Below are 20,833 nucleotides of genomic sequence, written 5' to 3'. Positions count from 1 at the left end.
CTCAGACGCTACAGACACCGCCAACCAGCACAGCCACAACACACCGCCAACCAGCACAACACATCGCCAACCAGCACAACCACAACACACCGCCAACCAGCACAACACACTGCCAACCAGCACTACATACCGCCAACCAGCGCTACACACCGCCAACCAGCGCTACACACCGCCAGCCAGCACAGCCACAACACACCGCCAACCAGCACAACCACAACACACCGCCAACCAGCACAACCACAACACCCCGCCAACCAGCGCTACACACCGCCAACCAGCGCTACACACTGCCAACCAGCGCTACACACCGCCAACCAGCGCGACATACCGCCAACCAGCGCGACACACCGCCAACCAGCACAACCACAACACACCGCCAACCAGCACAACCACAACACACCGCCAACCAGCGCTACACACCGCCAACCAGCGCTACACACCGCCAACCACCACAACATACCGCCAACCAGCGCTACACACCGCCAACCAGCACAACCACAACACACCGCCAACCAGCACAACCACAACACACCGCCAACCAGCGCAACATAATGCCAACCAGCACAGCCACAACACACCGCCAACCAGCACAACACACCGCCAACCAGCGCTACACACCGCCAACCAGCACAACCACAACACACCGCCAACCAGCGCTACACACCGCCAACCAGCACAACCACAACACACCGCCAACCAGCGCTACACACCGCCAACCAGCACAACACCGCCAACCAGCGCTACACACCGCCAACCAGCACAACCACAACACACCGCCAACCAGCGCTACACACCGTCAACCAGCACAACACCGCCAACCAGCGCTACACACCGCCAACCAGCGCTACATACCGCCAACTAGCGCAACATACCGCCAACCAGCACAATACACCGCCAACCAGCACAACCACAACACACCGCCAACCAGCACAACCACAACACACCGCCAACCAGCGCTACATACCGCTAACTAACACAACATACCACCAACCAACGCTACACACCGCCAACCAGCGCTACATACCGCCAACTAGCGCAACACACCGCCAACCAGCGCTACACACCGCCAACCAGCACAACACACCGCCAAACCAGCACAACATACCGCCAACCAGCACAACATACCGCCAACCAGCACAACATACCGCCAACTAGCGCAACATACCGCCAACTAGCGCAACATACCGCCAAACCAGCACAACATACCGCCAACCAGCACAACACACCGCCAACCAGCACAACATACCGCCAACCAGCACAACATACCGCCAACTAGCGCAACATACCGCCAAACCAGCACAACATACCGCCAACCAGCACAACATACCGCCAACTAGCGCAACATACCGCCAACCAGCACAACATACCGCCAACCAGCACAACATACCGCCAACCAGCGCAACATACCGCCAACTACCACAACATACCGCCAACCAGCACAACCACAACATACCGCCAACCAGCACAACATACCGCCAACCAGCACAACCAAAACATACCGCCAACCAGCACAACCAAAACATACCGCCAACCAGCACAACCACAACATACTGCCAACCAGCACAACACACCGCCAACTCGCACAACACATCGCCAACCAGTGCTACAGACACCGCCAACTAGCGCAACAACGCTAAACAACCAACACAACCACAACACACCGCCAACTAGTGCAACATAATGCCAACCAACACAACATACCGCCAACTACCACAACACACGGCCAACCAGCGCAACATACCGCCAACTAGCGCAACAACGCTAAACAACAAACACATCCACAACACATCCACAACTAGCACAACATACCGCCAACCAGCACAACACACCGCCAACCAGCACAGCATACCGCCAACCAGCACAACATACCGCCAACTAGCGCAACATAACGCTAATCAACCAACACAACCACAACATATCACCAACAACCACAACATAACGCTAAACAACCAACACAACATACCACTATACAATGGAACATTACATACATACAGTACATTCCACCCAGAAAAAACAGCATATATAGACAAATAAACAGCACAACATACCACCAAACATACACTGTACAGTAAATAACAAACCTGAAAAAAAGAAATCCCACACTACAAGCATACGGTCACACATACGGTCTCCCAGTCCCATACAAAAAATAATAATTCTACCAAGGCCACAATAAACCAGGTCCACTCTACATCCACTAGCATTAATTTAATGCAGATCTACGGGAGGCTGGATGCTGGGAGGACTTGCTCACTGATAGGACATCAGGACTACCAATTTCACTCTTTAGACCAGAGAAACACTTCTCCTCGTGACCTGCAGAGGGCACTGCCACTTCTGTATGTGAACTCGAATGTACTAGAATGTATCAGAATGTTAGTGTGAGTGTGTGTGTTTCTGTGTGCGTGAGAGAGCGCATGTGTGAGAGTGTGTGTGTGTTTGTGTGTATGTGTGTGTGTAAAAGAGAGTGTGTCTCTGTGAGAGTATGTGAGCATGTGGTGTGTATGTATAATGTGTCTGTGCCTGTGTGTGTGTGTATGTGTGCCTCTGTGTGTGTGTGTGTGTGTGTGTGACTGTGTGTGTGTGTGGTGTGTATGTGAATGCGAGTGAGTGTGGGTGTGTGTGGTGTGTATGTATAATGCATCAGAGTGAGTGTGAGTGCGCAAGTTTGTGTATGTGAGAGCGTGTGAGAGTGTGTGTGTGTGTGTCTGTGAGTGTGCATGTGTGAATGTGTGCGTGTGTGCGTGTGCAAATGTATGTGAGAGATAGTGTGTAGTGTGAGTGTGTGTGGGTCTGTTCTGAAGGCCATAGGGGACTCTGGGTTTCTCTGGTTGCAGGCAGGCAGACTGGCTGGCACCCTGAAAGTAGCTTCTTCATCCTAGAGACAGCTGTTGTCTCCGTGACGACACAAGCAGCCAATGGGGAGAGGGGCCTGGGAGGGGGAGTCAGAGGGGCCAGAGCAGTGAGATGGCGGGGCGGTGCAGGGGCCTGTGGGCCTTTTACAGTGAACACCATCCCACTGCTCAGAGCCGGGCAGCTCCTGTACACTCACACACACACACACACACTCATATACCCACGTACCTCACACACAGACACACACACAGACACACTCTCTCACACACTCACACCGCACACACACACACACACACATATATATACATACACACGCACACATACACTCTCTCACACACACACACACACACACACACACACACACACTCATATACCCACGTACCTCACACACAGACACACGCACATACACACTCTCTCACACACACACATATATATACATACACACGCACATACACACTCTCTCACACACTCACACCGCACACACACAAACACACATATATATATACATACACACGCACACATACACACTCGCTCACACACTCACACCGCGCGCACACACACACACACACACCCACATACACATATATATATATACATACACAAGCACACATACACTCTCTCACACCGCACACACATACACACACATATATATATATATATATATATACATACACACTCACACACACACTCTCACACACACACACGCACACACACACATATATATATACATACACACTCACACACACACTCTCTCACACACACACACACACACACACACATGAACATCACACCAATTATCACACCAATCATCACAGCCTAGACCATGAACCATACCAAAAAAAATGTCCATCACACAACTCAGTGGAGACATAAAGTGTACACATGCACGCACACACACACACACACACACACACTATATACACACTTACTCGCACATTAAAAAAATGCTGCGTAAGCCCATTTAAGTTGTATAAGTCACCCTGAAAAAGATCTTCTGCTAAATGGCAGTAATGTAATATTAATTTTTGGTTCTGAGTTACTGAAGAGACAGACAAAAACAGGAAAACATGTTTATTTTTATTAAATCAATGCGTTTAATTCTTGTAGGCTACTTTTATGCACATTAACTTTCCTAAAAACATACTCGAGCACGCTGCTTTGGTTTATTGGAGGGGAAAGGTGATTATTTGCTTGGTGATGCAAGACCGTGCATACTCATAATGAGAGTGTCTTTCCCATCATCCACTGCTGGACACAACTCTGTGTAAACTGCTGTGAATAACAACAAAAGCCTGCCCAAGAGAATGAGTGGTGGAAATCACACCTCAGGAGTTCAGGCCTGGGGTTTCTCAACAGCCTACTGGGCGCCTGACTGTCCGGAAACAGAGGAAATATCAGGACGCGATCTCAAACTCCAGCCCTGGAGGAATGTGGTGTCAACCGCTTTTTGCTGTCCTTCAGCTCTTAAGAGCTTAAACTTAGAAATCAGCGGTGTCAAACCGCAGTCCAGGAGTTTAGGAGTTCTCTGTTGTTCTAAACCCCACAACTGGAGATCCTTTTTGAGAGCCTTTCCCTGTAGCCTAGTGGCTGAGATGCTTGACCAGGACCAAGCCCTGTGCAGCCATTATAATCCGCACAGATGTTGGGCCCTTGAGCAAGGCCTTTAACCCTGTATTGCTCCAGGAGGATTGCCCCAGGGATTTATTTCCTGTTCTAGACCCCAGAACTGAAGCTTGAGTTCCATTCTTTGTTCTACATCCCAGGACTGGAGTTTGAAATCCTTTCCCTGTTCTACACCCCAGGACTGATGTCTGAGATCATTTCTCTGTATGACTGTATCCGTTTAATGCAGGCTTACGTTCCTCAGTGAAGAGATCAGTGTGAAGAGATCAGTGTGTGGAGATCAGTGGGTAGAGATCAGTGTGTAGAGATCATTGTGAAGAGATCAGTGTGTCGAGAGCATTGTGAAAAGATCAGTGTGTAGAGATCAGTGTGTAGAGATTAGAGTGCAGAGATCAGTGTGAAGAGATCAGTGTGAAGAGATCAGTGTGTAGAGATCATTGTGAAGAGATCAGTGTGAAGAGATCAGTGTGAAGAGATCAGTGTGTAGAGATCATTGTGAAGAGATCAGTGTGTAGAGATCATTGTGAAGAGATCAGTGTGTAGAGATCAGTGTGTAGAGACAGGGTAGGATCTTGTGTGGGAGTGCTAACTCCTGCTGTGCTCAGGTCAGAGGGTGGATAGGGGGGGGTTAGCAGGTTTTGGGGGGCACTGGTAAGGGCCCCCTGACGCAGTCAACAGACCCTGGTTTCACCCCCTCACGGGCCCCCTCCCCTTGACCAACGCTGGCCTGATCTCTCTGCTCATTGGACGCTACCAGCCAGCACTGATTCCTGTGACTATGGCAACAGCTGTAAGGACCCCCCTCCCTTTAAGGAGGCCATAAATCTGCCCGACACAGGGCTATAGGTACCAGCAGAGCGTTTTACACCAGCGAAGCATTAGTGACGGCCTTTAAGAGCTCAATATTTCCTACTGCAGAAAGATGAATAACGAGGGGGTCTCTAATTAACTCATCTAACTCTGACAAACAATAGGGCGACATGGCTCAGGTAGTAAGAGCAGTCGTCTGGCAGTCGGAGGGTTGTCGGTTCGAACCCCTGCCCGGGCTGTGTCGAAGTGTCCCTGAGCAAGACACCTAACCCCCATTTGCTCCTGATGAGCTGGTCGGTGCCTTGCATCGCCGTCGGTGTGTGAGTGTGTGTATGAATGGGTGAATGAGAAGCATCAATTGTACAGCGCTTTGGATAAAGGCGCGCAACACAACAACAAAAAACTTGTAACTTGTTCAAGTAAAATTGGCTAAACACAGCATCCTAAAAGTTTTAGCATCACTAAAATAATACAATTAATGAACATTAAAACAAAATTGTAATAATGTCATAGTAATACAAAGCTTTCCTTAGTGACAAAAGCTCACTATTCATGAACAGTTCAAAAATTATAAACTCTTTCAACGTTGTGTACATCAGTTTAATGTCTATTATATTTCTGTGTAAAAGGTAATCAGTCAGCTCAACAGGCCCTTATTCTCATTATCGCTTTCACAGATCTTAAACAAAATGGCGGATCGGAGTGATTTACTCCGGTGGGGGTGAGGGTGGGGGGGGGGGGGGGGGGGGGGTTGGGGTTGGGGCACCCTAATGCTTGCATCAGGTGAGACCTGGATGTTTAGGGGGCAACGAGGAGGCCGGCTGATTGGTGGAAAGTGGAAAAAGTGACTGACCATGTGACAGAGGTGAGAAAGTTCAGGACATCTGTCCTCCTCAGGAAGTGTCCTGACACCTTGCTACATGAGGGGGCTGTTTGAGGGGGGGGGAGGGCAGGGCCCTTTGTTAGGGTGGGCTGGGGGGGGGGGTTATCATCAACTTAACCTCCACAGTCTCGGTCAGGCGAAACACTGGCCCCTTCGGAAGTGTGGACAGGACGGCAGTTAATCTATTCTCAAGAGCATTCACCTCAAACACACGGACGCAAAAAACAACAAGGATGATATTTAAACCTGCTACAGCACGGCATGTGTTAATACAGACACCTGTCAATTTCATACATCAATTACACGCACAGAGCGCGGAGCATACTTGCTTCTTAACATACAGATATGCTGTTTAATAAGACAATAAAGTCTCATCTTTATTGTGGATCAGAAGAAATGCTGGCTAAACGTTAATTGATATTGTATCACCATGTTCCTGGTTTACGGCCAGCAAAGACAAGGATTTAAACGGGAGATTGTCCGGTCAATAAACCAAACAAGAAGTTGCAACGAAAATGGGTTTCCATTCATTTCAGCTTGCATAGATTTATATCTGAAAAATATGCAGAAGCTATTGCATTCATACAATGACAACGAAAGGGACAATACTGACAGAAATAATAAACTTATTTATCAAAATATTTCAACATGTACATGTGCACTGGAGCCACTATCCTCCACTGTGAGCCCAGCAATGAGCAGATCTGCCTGAATGTTGCGAAGTTATCATTACTGCCAGGCTGCAGCCAGGGAGATTTACTGTACCCCACAAACTTCCGCCAGGGTTAAGCCTTTCCCACCTGCACAGACCCTCAACCCCCATCCCCTCACACTTACACACACACTCACTCACACACACTCACACTCACACTCACACTCACACTCACACTCACACTCACACTCACACTCACACTCACACACACACACACACACACACACACACACACATGCACACATACACACAAACACACACACTCACACACAAACACACACACACTCACACACAAACACACAAACACATACACACATACACACACTCACACACACAGAAACACACACATACATACACATACACACACACATATACACACTCACACGCTCACAAACAGATGCATACATACACATGCATACACACACACTCACACACACACTCAGACACACACACACAAACCCCCCCCAATAAATTTACAGGAACAGGGTGCTGGCAGGACCATCTTCTCTGGACTCTGTACCGTCCACTTCCATGATGGCTCTATGAACTTATGACACTGGGAAAACCCAGCTGAGTCTGTGTGTGTGTATATGTGTGTGTGCGTGTGTCGTGTGTATTTGTGTGTGTGTGTATGTGCGCGTGTGTATGCACGTGTGTGTGTGTGTGTGTGTATGCGTGTGTGCGTGTATGTGCGTGTGTGTATGCACGTATGTGTGTGTGTCGTGACGCTATTGGAGGTGCTGTGGGCAGGATCCCAGTGGCATGATGCGGACACTGTACTATAGGAGATTCCATCTTAAGTGTACACAATATCACAACACATCGATGTAGGGTTTATTAGCTTATCAAATCGAAATCACCACAGGCCAATCTGCAGCACACCTATAGCAGATTAAAGTGAGAATTCCCCCGGTAGTCATGGTGACAGAGCTGACCCAGAAGGCCATGCGTTGCTGTCAGCAGGCCCATGTAGAGGCAGGAGCAGGTCACATGACCTCTGTCAGAGCGCTGGTCGCGGCCCATAGCGGCCGGGTTTCCTCGGAGATGATTTTAATAACGCCGACGACAGACAGGAAGCCAAACGACCGCGCACAGACACTCGGCCTCTCTCTGTTTGGGTGGACGCGGCTTTCCTAAAATATCTAATTAGGATTATTTGGTAAATTCTTTCGGGGGGGGGCCGCCCGGGGACACCAGATCCATTTCGGGGGCGGGCTTTGATCCCTAATGAAGGATGGGGGGGTGTGAACTACGAGGCACGGAGGAAGCCCAGAAGGTTCCGCGGTGACATTTTGAAACGGCGGTTCAGCGGGCTGTTGTGAATACCGTCAGAGGACAACACCCGACCCCTTGAGCGCGCGGTCACAGACGGAACTCACCAATCGCGTTTCGGTTACACGCGGGGGAAAAAATAAAACGCGGTCCGGAGTTCAGGCAGAGCCTGCAAGTATCCGCTTCAGAAAATGCCACACGACAGATGCCAGGCCGCAAAGACTTAAACAACTTCCCAAAATAACCGCACTTATTCCCGTTTCCACAGTTATGCCCGTGTGATGGTGAAAAACACGTTCCATGGCATTGCTGTATGAACATCTCTTTGCTTCTCCTGATAGCCAAGGCATCTCAACAATTTCACATTTGTCAGTAATTATGTATGTACTGCTGACGCATCCCGTGTACAGTATACACAAACACAGTATCCAAAACATGAATACTTCATATTTTCTGTACAAAAAGTTGATTGATGATGTGCGTATAATTATTATTTTAATCCATCATCATTCAATATTATTACTATTATTGTATCGTAGCATATACTGTATATACGTACGTATACATAGTATTTGAATTTATGACATTGTAACTTTAAACTTGACTCAAAAATGAGTCACAAAGTCACAAAAAAAAAATATTGACAGATGGAAGGTGACAAGCCTTCAATTTTATTTTAAAAAGAAAAAATAATTGTGTTGTAAAAAGTTGTCATAACTACTGCATCAGCATTCATTCGAATCTAAGTGTTGATTAAAGGAAACACAGAACAACCAACATGAGAATATTGGAGTCGATCATCGCAGTCATGGTTTATTCTTATTGGTATTTGGTGCTAATCTGAGCTCACAGATGGATGTGTCATACAGCTGCTGAAGGGCCTTATGTCAGCCGTTGTGGTTTATAATCCCCCTCTCACAGTACATCTCCCCTCCCTACACACCCCCTGCTGTTTCCTAGCTTCCTGATTTGGTCATTTGTCAATTTTAACACGGATCGCAGAGAGAACATCTTGCAGGACGTTTGGCTTAAACAGTTGAGCAAATAGAGGCGGCTCACTTCTCCCGGATGCTGCACTTACTGTACCACACACAGGAAAGAAAAAAGAAAAAAAGTCTTTTAGTCTTGTGATAAGATCTTATTTTTCTCCCCACTGAGGTAGAAAACATTTGCTCGTTTTAAGTTATTGCTTGCTTGACAAGTGAAACCCCATTGATGAATTCCAATGGAATGAATCAAACTCCCTCAATAATTACCTTGCAAAAACAAAATTTATATAAGATTTGTGTATAAATATAAGACTAAAATACTTGTCCAGACTGACTTATTTTTGTTTTTTTGCAATGCATCGGGACTGCCTAGGTTGATTGTGTTACACAATCATCCAAAACTTTGGCCCAGTCTAGAGACTTGGCTATATTCCATCATGTGAGTTAATTTTTTTTCTCTAGATTAAAAGGTTTTAAAAAAAACACCCTGGGACATTGTGGATTATAATACACACAATGCATCTATTCAGTGCCAGCATATTTTTTGGAACTCCGGAAGCAAAACACCATCTTCTGTTAAATCAGCTCATTCACTCTCTACCTCTCCAGATGAGTGTGTTCTGGCACAAAATGGCTGCCAAACATCGCCCAGGTGGGGGAGCAACACCACGGTGGTTATGATGAGTTTTCCCCATTCTCTGTAGAGAGATGAAGGTCACTACATGAACACGATATGGATCATAAATTAAGTGAGACAACCAAAGCCAAGATATTCTGCTATGGGTCCTAAATTCAATCTTCCGATTTAAAACTCAATCCTGCACAAATTGGTGAAGCTGAATAACTGAAGCGCAACAAAAATTGGGTCGCAAATAACAATGTCGAAAACGACTTACCGTACCGTAAGCACAGATCATGCCTAAGGCTAAAATGCAAACTTATACTCAGAATTTTCTAATTTATCTAGGGATGGCAGAAATGTTGGGGTGCTGCTGACCCTATCAAACAGTCTGACTGTTAACGTTTGACTGAGTGTGTGTGTGTGTGTGTGTGTGTTTGTATGTATGTTTTTATTTTCTCCTGTTTCAGCGGGGGGAGAGCTGCCTGTGAAAGGGGAACCCCCAGTTACCGTGGGGTATTACTCACACTGCCTATGACGCATGTCTCATATGACAATAATAATGCTCCGCGCACAATCTCGGGCGAAGCATCGTTAACTCCCCAGCTACGGCCCACAGATCATGGGGATTGTACTGGTGTGTCTAGTTGTCGTGGTGACGGGACCAAACTCGGCTCATCTCCGAGCCGCCGTACCCCCCCCCCCCCCCTTCACCATCGCTGCAGCTGCGAACATCTGCATTTCCATGGAAAAAGCCAAAAACTATTCACTATTCACTCATAATTTTCCACATGGGATGAAAACACCCACCCCAACCCCAAACCTGAAGCGGGATGTCCTCTCTCTCCCACCTCCACAGTGAACCAGAGGAGCAAACAGCCCAGGCAGCTGAAGCCTGGACAAGAGGTAAAAAAAAAAACTTTTAATATGTATGTAAGTAAGCGTAAGGGGGGCCTGTAGCGTAGTGGTTAAGGTACATAACTGGGACCCGCAAGGTCGGTGGTTCGATCCCTGGTGCAGCCACAATAAGATCCGCACAGCCATTGGGCCCCTGAGCAAGGCCATTAATCCTGCATTGCTCCAGGGGAAGATTGTGTCCTGCTTAGTCTAATCAACTGTACATCGCTCTGGATAAGAGCGTCTGCCAAATGCCATTAATGATAATATGTGCCTTTTTAAGAGAACTGATGGGCAGTAATGCAAAAGTTTTTGTCAAGATTGCTGTTGTTGTTTTAACAGAGATATTATTTTTATTCATACATACAGTATGTGGTTTCGCAATAGGAAAATACAATATGCGTGTCATACCAATAGACAAAGAGGTACAAAAATCCATGTGCATGTGCCTGTGTGTGGGTACCCTACAAAACATCAGCAGAGAGCTAAAGGAGAGAGAGAAAGAGAGAGTGCAATGACTATGATTTCTTAAACATCTGACGACAGCTTTAGAGAGGGGGTGTGGAGGTGGGGGTGTGGAAGGTACTCCGCCCATCAAACGGTAATTACGGGGGGGGGGGGGGGGGGTTTGGACCCAGAAACCAAATGTGGCTAGTTAGCGGCCGGCCACGGACATATTCCATTTCTCAAACAATCCCACACCGCGGGCCCTGATGAAACGCTCCATAATGAGCAGGTTTCAGCGCCACGACAGGAGCTGCATCCTGTAGCTCACACTTCTGCACCCTCTCCCTTTCTCCAGTGGGGGCCCCCTCTGCCGTTCTGGTGTGGGGCCCCCGGCTCCTGGCAGCACAGATTCGCCCCCCGCCCCCCCCCCCCCCCCCCAGTGTGTCCCCAGGGATCTATTTACCCTCTACCCCCATCCCTCTGAAGGTCATCTCTCCACAGCGAGTGTTAAAAGAGTCCGCTTCAAATGGCCACAGGCCCTACGCAGCGGCTCCGCATTTTAAACGCTGTTGTCATCGACATCCCCCCGCACCCCTTCTCTCCGCTCTAGAGCAGGGGGTTCTGGGACAGGGCTAACTACACTGTTGACAGCCGGGAAAAGATTTAGTATTTCTTTTTCTTTTTTTTTTGCTTTGAGCAGAAATTACCCGGCTAAACTCAGTGGCGAAAGCTGGCGCCGGGCTGCGCAAAGTCATGGCTGTTTTAAGTGCGTGGATGTAGGTGTGTGTGAATGTGTGTTTGTGTGTGTGTGTGGCTGTAGGTGTGTGTGAATGTGTGTTTGTGTGTGTGTGTGGCTGTAGGTGTGTGTGAATGTGTGTTTGTGTGTGTGTGTGGCTGTAGGTGTGTGTGAATGTGTGTTTGTGTGTGTGTGTGGCTGTAGGTGTGTGTGAATGTGTGTTTGTGTGTGTGTGTGGATGTAGGTGTGTGTGAATGTGTGTTTGTGTGTGTGCGTGGATGTAGGTGTGTGTGAATGTGTGTTTGTGTGTGTGTGTGGCTGTAGGTGTGTGTGAATGTGTGTTTGTGTGTGTGTGTGTGTGTGTGTGTGTGTGAGTCTGAAGGTGTGTGTGTGTGCTTGCATGTGTATGTGTGTTTGTGCATGTGTATGTATAGGTATGTAAGTACAGTAAGTATGTATGTATGTATGTATGTATGTATGTACAGTGATAGCCTAACATATGGGCTAACACTATATTAATTGTTGTAATAACAGAGTCTGGCCATTCCCGGGTGGATACAGTATCCCTTGTTTCTCTCTCTTTATCCTTTGTTTCTCTCTCGCCCTCTCTATCCCTCTTTCTCTCCTCTCTCTCCATTGCTTTCAATTTCCACCCGAAAGGATGAAATACTCATCAATAAGTGAAATGAGACAAACAAGAGATTCCAGCCTAAGCTCTTGCTCTCGAACAAAAAAAACGAATAAGAGGAAGAAACAGTCCTGTGCTCCGTTTAAAGATCAATATGAATGTATAAATGCGTGCGTATTTTTATGGCACAGTTAATAAATCACCGGTGTATCTCATAAACATAAACACACACTGACAAAAACTTACATCAGAGCATGAGGCAAGGAACTGAACAATAATTTGCGGAATGACCCACAACAGTACAAAACCACATGCTAAGAAAATATCATTTCTTTGTTTTATTATTAGACTTGATGAATTCTTGATGGCGTTTGACTGCTAGAATAGTTTCCAGTTAACGCATTACAGTGGGACAAGGACACACCCCCTGAATCAACGGCCTGAATATCTGAAGCATGTAGTCTGCATATATTCCGCATTATGTGTCCGTCTGAGAAACACGCAGGCGGTACACATCCTCATTCCTGTATAAATGTGCCAGGGATCACTCCGAAAAAATCTCTCTCCGGTTTCATTCACGTCAGTGCGGCCGGATGAAACCGTCCTGCCTCCTGCGTCAGTCCGCCCCGCCTCTACCCCCGTCCCCTTTTAGAAACAAAGCTGATTGTTCAGCTGTGTGCCCGCCCCGCAGAGCTCACGGCTGTCTGGGCGTGGGGCGAGAGAAGGGACCCAGTTCTGAAGAGTTCAAAGACACGCTGTCCCACCGTGCCGGAGGGAACCGACCATGCACCCAAAACCTGTCCGTATAACCCTCCCTACATCTCTGACCTCCACTGCCAACATTCGCCCTCCAGATCGCTCAGATTCTCCACCCAACTGCTCCCCTCAGTCCCACGTTCACGGCTTAAGCTGATCGTCTTTTCACTGGCTGCCCCAAAGCTATGGAACACTCTGCCATTTTGTTATGTATGACTTCTAACTCTACATAAACTTCTAGTTGTTTTTAAATGTGCTTTATAAATCGCAGCGTAAACATCAGATTTAAAAAAAATGTATAAACTGGGTCTGATAAACGGATGTCCAAGTGTTCACCTGATTTGGATGTAAATACCCTCAAATTAAAGCTGATGGTCTGCAGTTAAAGCACATCTTGTTCGTTTCATTTCAAATCCATTGTGGTGGTGTATAGAGCCAAAGAGATGAGAATTGTGTCGATGTCCCAACATTTATGGACCTGACTGTATATTTAAGAGGGACACACTGACCACACTGCCTTGTTTGGCTATAAATGTAAATTTGAGTAATTGCCCATTGTGATTTCTGAAATACCACAGAGCTGTGTTGTGGTGATTAATCCCTAAAGGCTAAAGTGTCCTAGCTGTAGCATCATGACACAGATCGAAAGTACCGCTCCCACAGCCATGAGCACTGAAACATCCTGCTTACATTACAAAGCCCAGCCACACCTCCGCACCGTGGGAGAAATTCTGGGGAAAGACTGTCTGCCCAAGCCCTGTCCTAAGATCAATCTACCCATTCTCACACACACACACACACAGACACACACAAACACAAACACACACACACGAAAACCTCACTGTTTGACGAGTATAAAATGTAATGCTAGTAATGGAGGTGTGATGTACACTCACTGAGCACTTTATTAGGTAGACCTGTACACCAGCTTGTTAATGCAAATATTTAATCAGCCAATTATGGGGCACGAACTAAATGCATGAACGCATGCAGATGTGGTCAAGACGTTCAGCTGTTAGAACAAATATCACAATGGGGAAGAAATGTTAGTAAAAGTGACTTTAGCCGTGGAATGATTGTTGGTGGCAGACAGGGTGGTTTGAGTATCTCAGAAACGGATACTCAAACCACACAGATATCCTGTGATTTTCATGCATAACAGAGTTCTCGAGTTTGCAGAGAATGGTGTGAAAAGAAAAAAGAAAACATCCAGTGAGCAGCAGTTCTGAGGGCAGAAATGCATTGTTAATGAGAGAGGTCAGAGGAGAAGGGCCAGACTGGTCGAAGCTGACAGGAAGCAAATAACCATTACAGCAGTGGTATGTAGAAGAACATCTCTGAACACACAACACATTAAACCTTTAAGTGGATAGGCCGCAGCAGTGGAAGACTTAAAGGCCCGGACACACCAAACCGACGGTCGGCCGCGGAGCGCCGACAAAGATCGCCTTGTGTCGATACGCATCGTTAATGTTGGCTGTGCCGAACACACCGCAACGACGGGCCGCCGATGGCCGAGTTGCAGGTACGTTCTGCGCCTGCGTGAGAGGTAATAACTCTTGTCTTTCAAAAAATGGAAACCGGAAGACCGGGGAATGCGTTTGCATTGCGTTGGACCTAGAAGCAGCCATTGTCTCGCTCACAACAAACAGTTTGCAGCAATTTCCTTGATCTCTCGCTATTTAGTAATACTAAGTGATAGTGGTAGTGATAGTAACTTTGGAATGGCTTGCTTTCGTCGCTTCCGTTTCTCTTCTCGTGCACTGATTCGCTAGCTGGACAGCCAATCAGAGAGCTCTCTCTCATCGACGGCTCCGGGGGCTCCGACGCCGATTCAACATGTTCGGGACACACCGGAAAGACTCGGGCCGACAGGGCGCCACCGACGTCCGACGGCCGACCGTCGGTTTGGTGTGTCCGGGCCTTAAGAGGTAAAAAGAAATAGGTCCAATAAATACCTAATAAAGTGCTCACTGAATGTATATTTCTTGGGGGGGGTCGTGGGTGAATATTGCTCATCACAGCCAGGGAAGAGAGTGGTGAGGAAAGGCAACAGCAGTGTCTGTCTAGGAACCTCAGCACGATCACTCCCGCAGAGACGCTCTCTAATGAGCAAAGTCTCACCGTGGAGGTCCCGGGTCGCTGTGGAGCGCCGGGTCGCAGAACATCCCAGAACAAGGGGGCGTTTTTCGGAACAGAACACCCCTGTGGTGTCCTGAGTCACAACATTTCCATGAACAGCCGAGGGGGGGGGGGGAGGCTGCTGAACTGGCTTTGGGAGTACAGAGATCCAGGATTCAGAACTGAACTGAAATGTGGGTTCCTTCAGGACCGGTCAGCTTTTGGGGATTTTGGGTGAATGTTCCGATGGTCATTGAGAAGGGCGGGGGGGGGGGGGGGGAATGACTATAAGAGGTGCAGTGCCAGAACATAAGCTGTATCATTTTATTAGCATTCTCAGATTCCGATGAATCATCAAAGACAGCTGGGCTCTCTGTGTTGCAGAATGTAGGGCTGCATGAGGAAGAGCTAAAATGAAACTAACAATCATAAATCAAACTTTCACATTTTAATACTTGGTTGCAAATCTTTTGCAGTCAATTACAGCCTGAAGTCTGGAAGTGAAGTAGTGATGGCCTTTGTTTAAAAAATAAATAAATGAAGAAATATACAAAAAAATCCAATAAAACTGAACTGTGTCTCATTATTACTTTAGTTTTGTTTGCAAGGATGGTTTTATGGCTGTTTATTGTTGTTCCTACATATAGTACGTGTATATTATTATTTTGCGTTTTGTTGTATGAAAACGGTTTTAAAGATATAAATCATTGTCAGATTAATCTGGCCCAAGTCCTTATCTTTGTAGTATTCTTAGCACTTGAAATTGTACTTCCCTCTAGAGTTTTCAGCGCACTTGTCCCTGGTTATAGGTATTCAATTTGTTGTACATCACTCTGGATAAAAGCGTCTGCAAAATGCCTAGAATGTAATGTAATGAACTGAATTAGAGAGCTGAGAAAAGGCTGAACTGAAGAGCTGAAGAAGGCTGAATTGAAGAGCTGAAGAAGGCTGAATTTAAGAGCTGAAGAAGGCTGAATTTAAGAGCTGAAGAAGGCTGAATTGAAGAGCTGAAGAAGGCTGAATTGAAGTGCCGAAAATGGCTGAATTGAAGGGCTGAAAAAGGCTGAATTGAGGTGCTGAAAAAGGCTGAAATCCAGGCTGCAGTGCGCTGGTAACCCAACCTGTGGAGCAGGGGGAGTGGAGCAGCGTGATAATTAGGGAATTACGAGCGCCAGTCACACAAAACACATCGCAGTTGTGAGCCTCTGACCCGGGGCCAGCCAACAGGAAGCCGTGGTGTAATTTAGAGGCCGTAAGTGTCAATTTCAGGCCCCTGTCCGCACACAGGGGGAAACCCACCACCTGTTAGCAGCTCTCCGCTGCCCAGCGAGCACAGGCTGAACACCGGCCCAACGCTCATTTATATCAATTAATCGCGTGTCCAATCTCTCCGAGCCAAAATTAAGACTGATTTTTCACAATGCCGCATGTCATTTTCCATAGTTTAATGTTTAAAGTTTTTCTTTTTTTTATGCTTCACATGAATTCATGTGCTTTGGCTCTTGCCTCGGCCCTGTAGTTAGAAACTACGAATCCCAATATTAGAATCAAGTGAAAAAAACAAAAATGATGCATTCAAATATACTGCACACTATTATCATAACATATTATCATTATCATATCATATATCAGCTGGGGTGGTCAAATTCACATCTCGTGCTGTACTGGAAACAGATGGACTGGTGTCAAGATCCAGAACCCACATGGGTTACATATGGGCCACACGGGCAATGTTTACAAGTAAAAACATGCATTCAAACATGAATAAGTGCCAAATATTAACCCTGTCCAAACCCTATATAACAGCATATGCAATAATCAGGCTCCTGTCTTGATATCCACTTTAAACAAGCGAATCATACCAGCCACACAGGTAAGAGTGCATTATTGAGAAGCTCTAATCTGATGCTCAAATCAAAGGTAGAAAATGAGCTGCAACTGAATATGTATTTGACTCTTTCATATCACAGGAAACCCAAAACCCACCAACAACTATCACAATACTGAGAGTGAGGTAACTGAAAAACTTGGTTACAGCCTTTCTGTTCAATGTTTACTTTTAGTTTATTTTTTAAATTATACATCCCTCCTTGTGTGTTCATTTAGCTTTCATTTCATTTTGAAAGCCTTGTCGACATGAAGCATGGAAAGTGCCTTTTAAATTAAGCTCACGAAATTCATTTGTTTCATCCTAATTATTATTAACACTGAGATACTGTAAACACTCTTAAAAAAGAAGGTTGTATTTAAATGAAATGAAACAAAGTTCACAAACATTTTAAATGTCATCATTATCTGTCATTTTCTAAATGCGGATCGTGTGATGAATCAGAAAAAAACACTGAAGACCCCATGAAGCCGCTCTCTCGCCGCTCACCGGAGCGCCGCTCCTCCTCGTTCCGCTCCCCAACGGCCTCGTAATCCCGCGCAGCTCGTATGCGTTTCACAGATGGGCCGCTGGGGCCCCGCCGGCACCTGTTCTGCTTTTCCACTTTCTGGGAAAACCTGTCCAGGAAGGTCACTCTGCTTTCCAGGGAGAGACAGCTCCGGGCCTTCACGTGCCTCAGCCAGGAAAAGCAGGAAGCATCCGGGAGCACCGAGCCACCGAAATATACATTTATGGTTAATGGTCGGCATTTATATAGCGCCCTTTATCCAAAACACTGTACAACTGATGCTTCTTATTCACCCATTCACACACACACACACACACACACACGCACACTCACACACCAACAGCGATTGGCTGCCATGCAAGGTTGAGCGTGGCATTTATGAGTGCGGCATCGTGGGTAAGGGGCCACTCGGCCTCTATGGAGAGAAAGGGGGTAAAGGAGAGGGGATTCACGCCATTAAAAGATGATATCTATTCTTTAAGCAATAAGTGGTCATTGTTTAAGCATGAAATTAACTTTTCATGGGTTAATGCATTTGATAACAACTAGCTAACGTATATGTTCATTAATTTACATATCAGCAAAACATACGATTAACTTATATTATAATTAGTTAACCATTAACAAATACATTGACTGAAGTTTTCATTCCAATACGATTCGGCATGAACTAATGTAGTTGTTAACATTAATTAATGACGGACAAATACATTAACAGAGCTGTACAGATGAACTTCTCAGTAGTAGTTAGTTAACAGCTACATTAGTTCATGCCGTTACATATGAATCCCGGTGTTATCAGGTTGCAGTGCTGTAAACTAGTCGCCATGGAGAGTTTCCAGGGCCACTAGCACCATGGGGGGGAAGGAGGGGTTTCTTGAATCTTGAATCTACACCCCTCCCCCTCCCCCCCCCCCCCCCCCAGGCAGAGGGGCAGGGGTAACACTGCTGAGAGAACGACATGTCACTACATGCCCAGTGCCCAAACCGCCCCCCAGCCGGGCCCCGTGCGGGACGCCCCAAGAAACACGGGGACAGGAAGGCTCACGGGGGCCCACGCAGGAAGCTCTGGGGCCGTGAGCGAACCCGCTGTTACCCGGCCGCTAACAGACTACCAAACAAACCCAATCCTTACGAATCGAACACCGATCTCGTTTTAGCACCGAAAGATTTCGTGAGTGTTTGCAATTTAAACCTAGCTTCTGAAACGGCCAATCCACAGACAGAGGGAACAACGCACTCTCACATTACAAATAAACAGGAACTGTTTTCGCACAAACTGCGAAACACAATACAGACAAGCCCAGTTTTGTACAAGGAAATGAATTAGGCCATGAGATACCAGGAATAATGCATGCTGTACACTCTATAACAGACACTATTCCAACATTAAATAAAATGTAAAATCCCATTGATATTCATGAAATATCAGGCACATTACACACGTGCACAAACATGCGCACACACACACGCACACAAATACAGTATTCCTAGTTGACTGAAAGCATTTGCTCAGGCATATTTGTACTTGGACATTGAAGTTGTGGTGTCATGAAAAACAGAAAAGACACTGATGGCCAGGATCCCCCCGACCCCACCCCCAGCGGGACTCGACACCCAGGAAACTGCTTGCGGGGTCAAGTCCTGAAATATATTTCACAAATGGGGTTTACTCCCTTCCTCCGCCTGAGCTCCAGATGGTTTCTGCGGCCGATTGCTCAATGCATTATTGGATCAGCAAGTGGCAGGGCAAAACCGACCAATCAGCACTTCTGCCCATCACCCCGGCAACAGCACGTGCACCTGGGATTGGCAGATTAGTCACAGTTACTCCAGTGCAGTATCCCCATGTTACTGAACCCTGTTACTGTTCTACAGCCTTCATTTCAATGAAATTTTTTTTTTAAATATACTGAATTTTTTTTACATTTTTTAAATTTTAATTTATATTTTACAATACGTACAAATCTAATTCACAAAAAACTGAACAGTCCAAACAGAATCCTGTTGGCCTAAGATGACACAACTTTACTTTACTTTGCTTTACGGTAAACACTGTCTCTACACCCAGCCCTCTGATTGCCTACACATGCAGAAAATCATACTGAAAAGAGCTGATTTCTTGTGACTATAAATGCACAGTTTGTTTGAGATGATAGTTTTGCTGTTGTGAAATAGTACACTGTAGTAGTTTCAGCACTGTAGTTAGTACACTGTACTAACAGGTTCCATGAACTCACATGAACTAATGTAGTTGTTAACTAACGACGACTGAGAAGTTAACATCCAGGACGACACTGGTACAGTGGTTTAGTTCTGAAAGAATTCTATATTTGCTAGTTTTGCAGGATGATTCATACAGTACATTAGCGGACATGGCAGATGCATCATGGGGCATCTTATTCAGGATCTGCATGGATCAGGAAGCCGGGTACAGCCCGCTAATCCAGGGGAGGAAGTGGTGTGATCGCCGGGGTCAAAGGTGAGCCAGGCTGCAGCGTGACGGATCTGACACGGACAGGGCAAACAGAGGAACCTCACTCTCCGGGTCTGTGAATACAGGAGACCCGAAAACGCACTGCTCTGATCCTCCCCTCCTCTCTGCGTCTTAGCGCAGGAGTTTCCCCATCAGTAACAACATTTTCCACAATGCCACAGAACTGTATTGCATTACATTATTGGCATTTGCTCTCATCCAGAGTGATGTACAGTTGATTAGACTAAGCAGGAGACAATCATCCCCTGGAGCAATGCGGGTTTAAGGGCCTTGCTCAAGGGCCCAACGGCTGTGCGGATCTTATTGTGGCTACACCGGGATTAGAACCACCGACCTTGCGTGTCCCTGTCATTTACCTTAAGCACTATGCTACAGCCGCCCTAGGTACTGTCCTTCCCTCAGTGAAGCCAGGAAGGCAGCAGCTACAGACTACAAACTAATCTCTGACGGGTTTAGCAAACTAGCTAGCTCAGTAACATAGATACGGATATATTTCATAAAAATACAGTACTGTGCAAAAGTCTAGGGCACCTGCATAACATTGTGTACAGATAAGATTCTCAAAAATTAAATTATTCAATGAAAGGTCCT

The sequence above is a fragment of the Conger conger genome, chromosome 15, assembly GCF_963514075.1.
Source record: "Conger conger chromosome 15, fConCon1.1, whole genome shotgun sequence".
Lineage (NCBI taxonomy): Eukaryota > Metazoa > Chordata > Actinopteri > Anguilliformes > Congridae > Conger > Conger conger.
The sequence above is the reverse complement of the archived record's forward strand: the minus strand, read 5'-3'. Positions refer to the sequence as shown.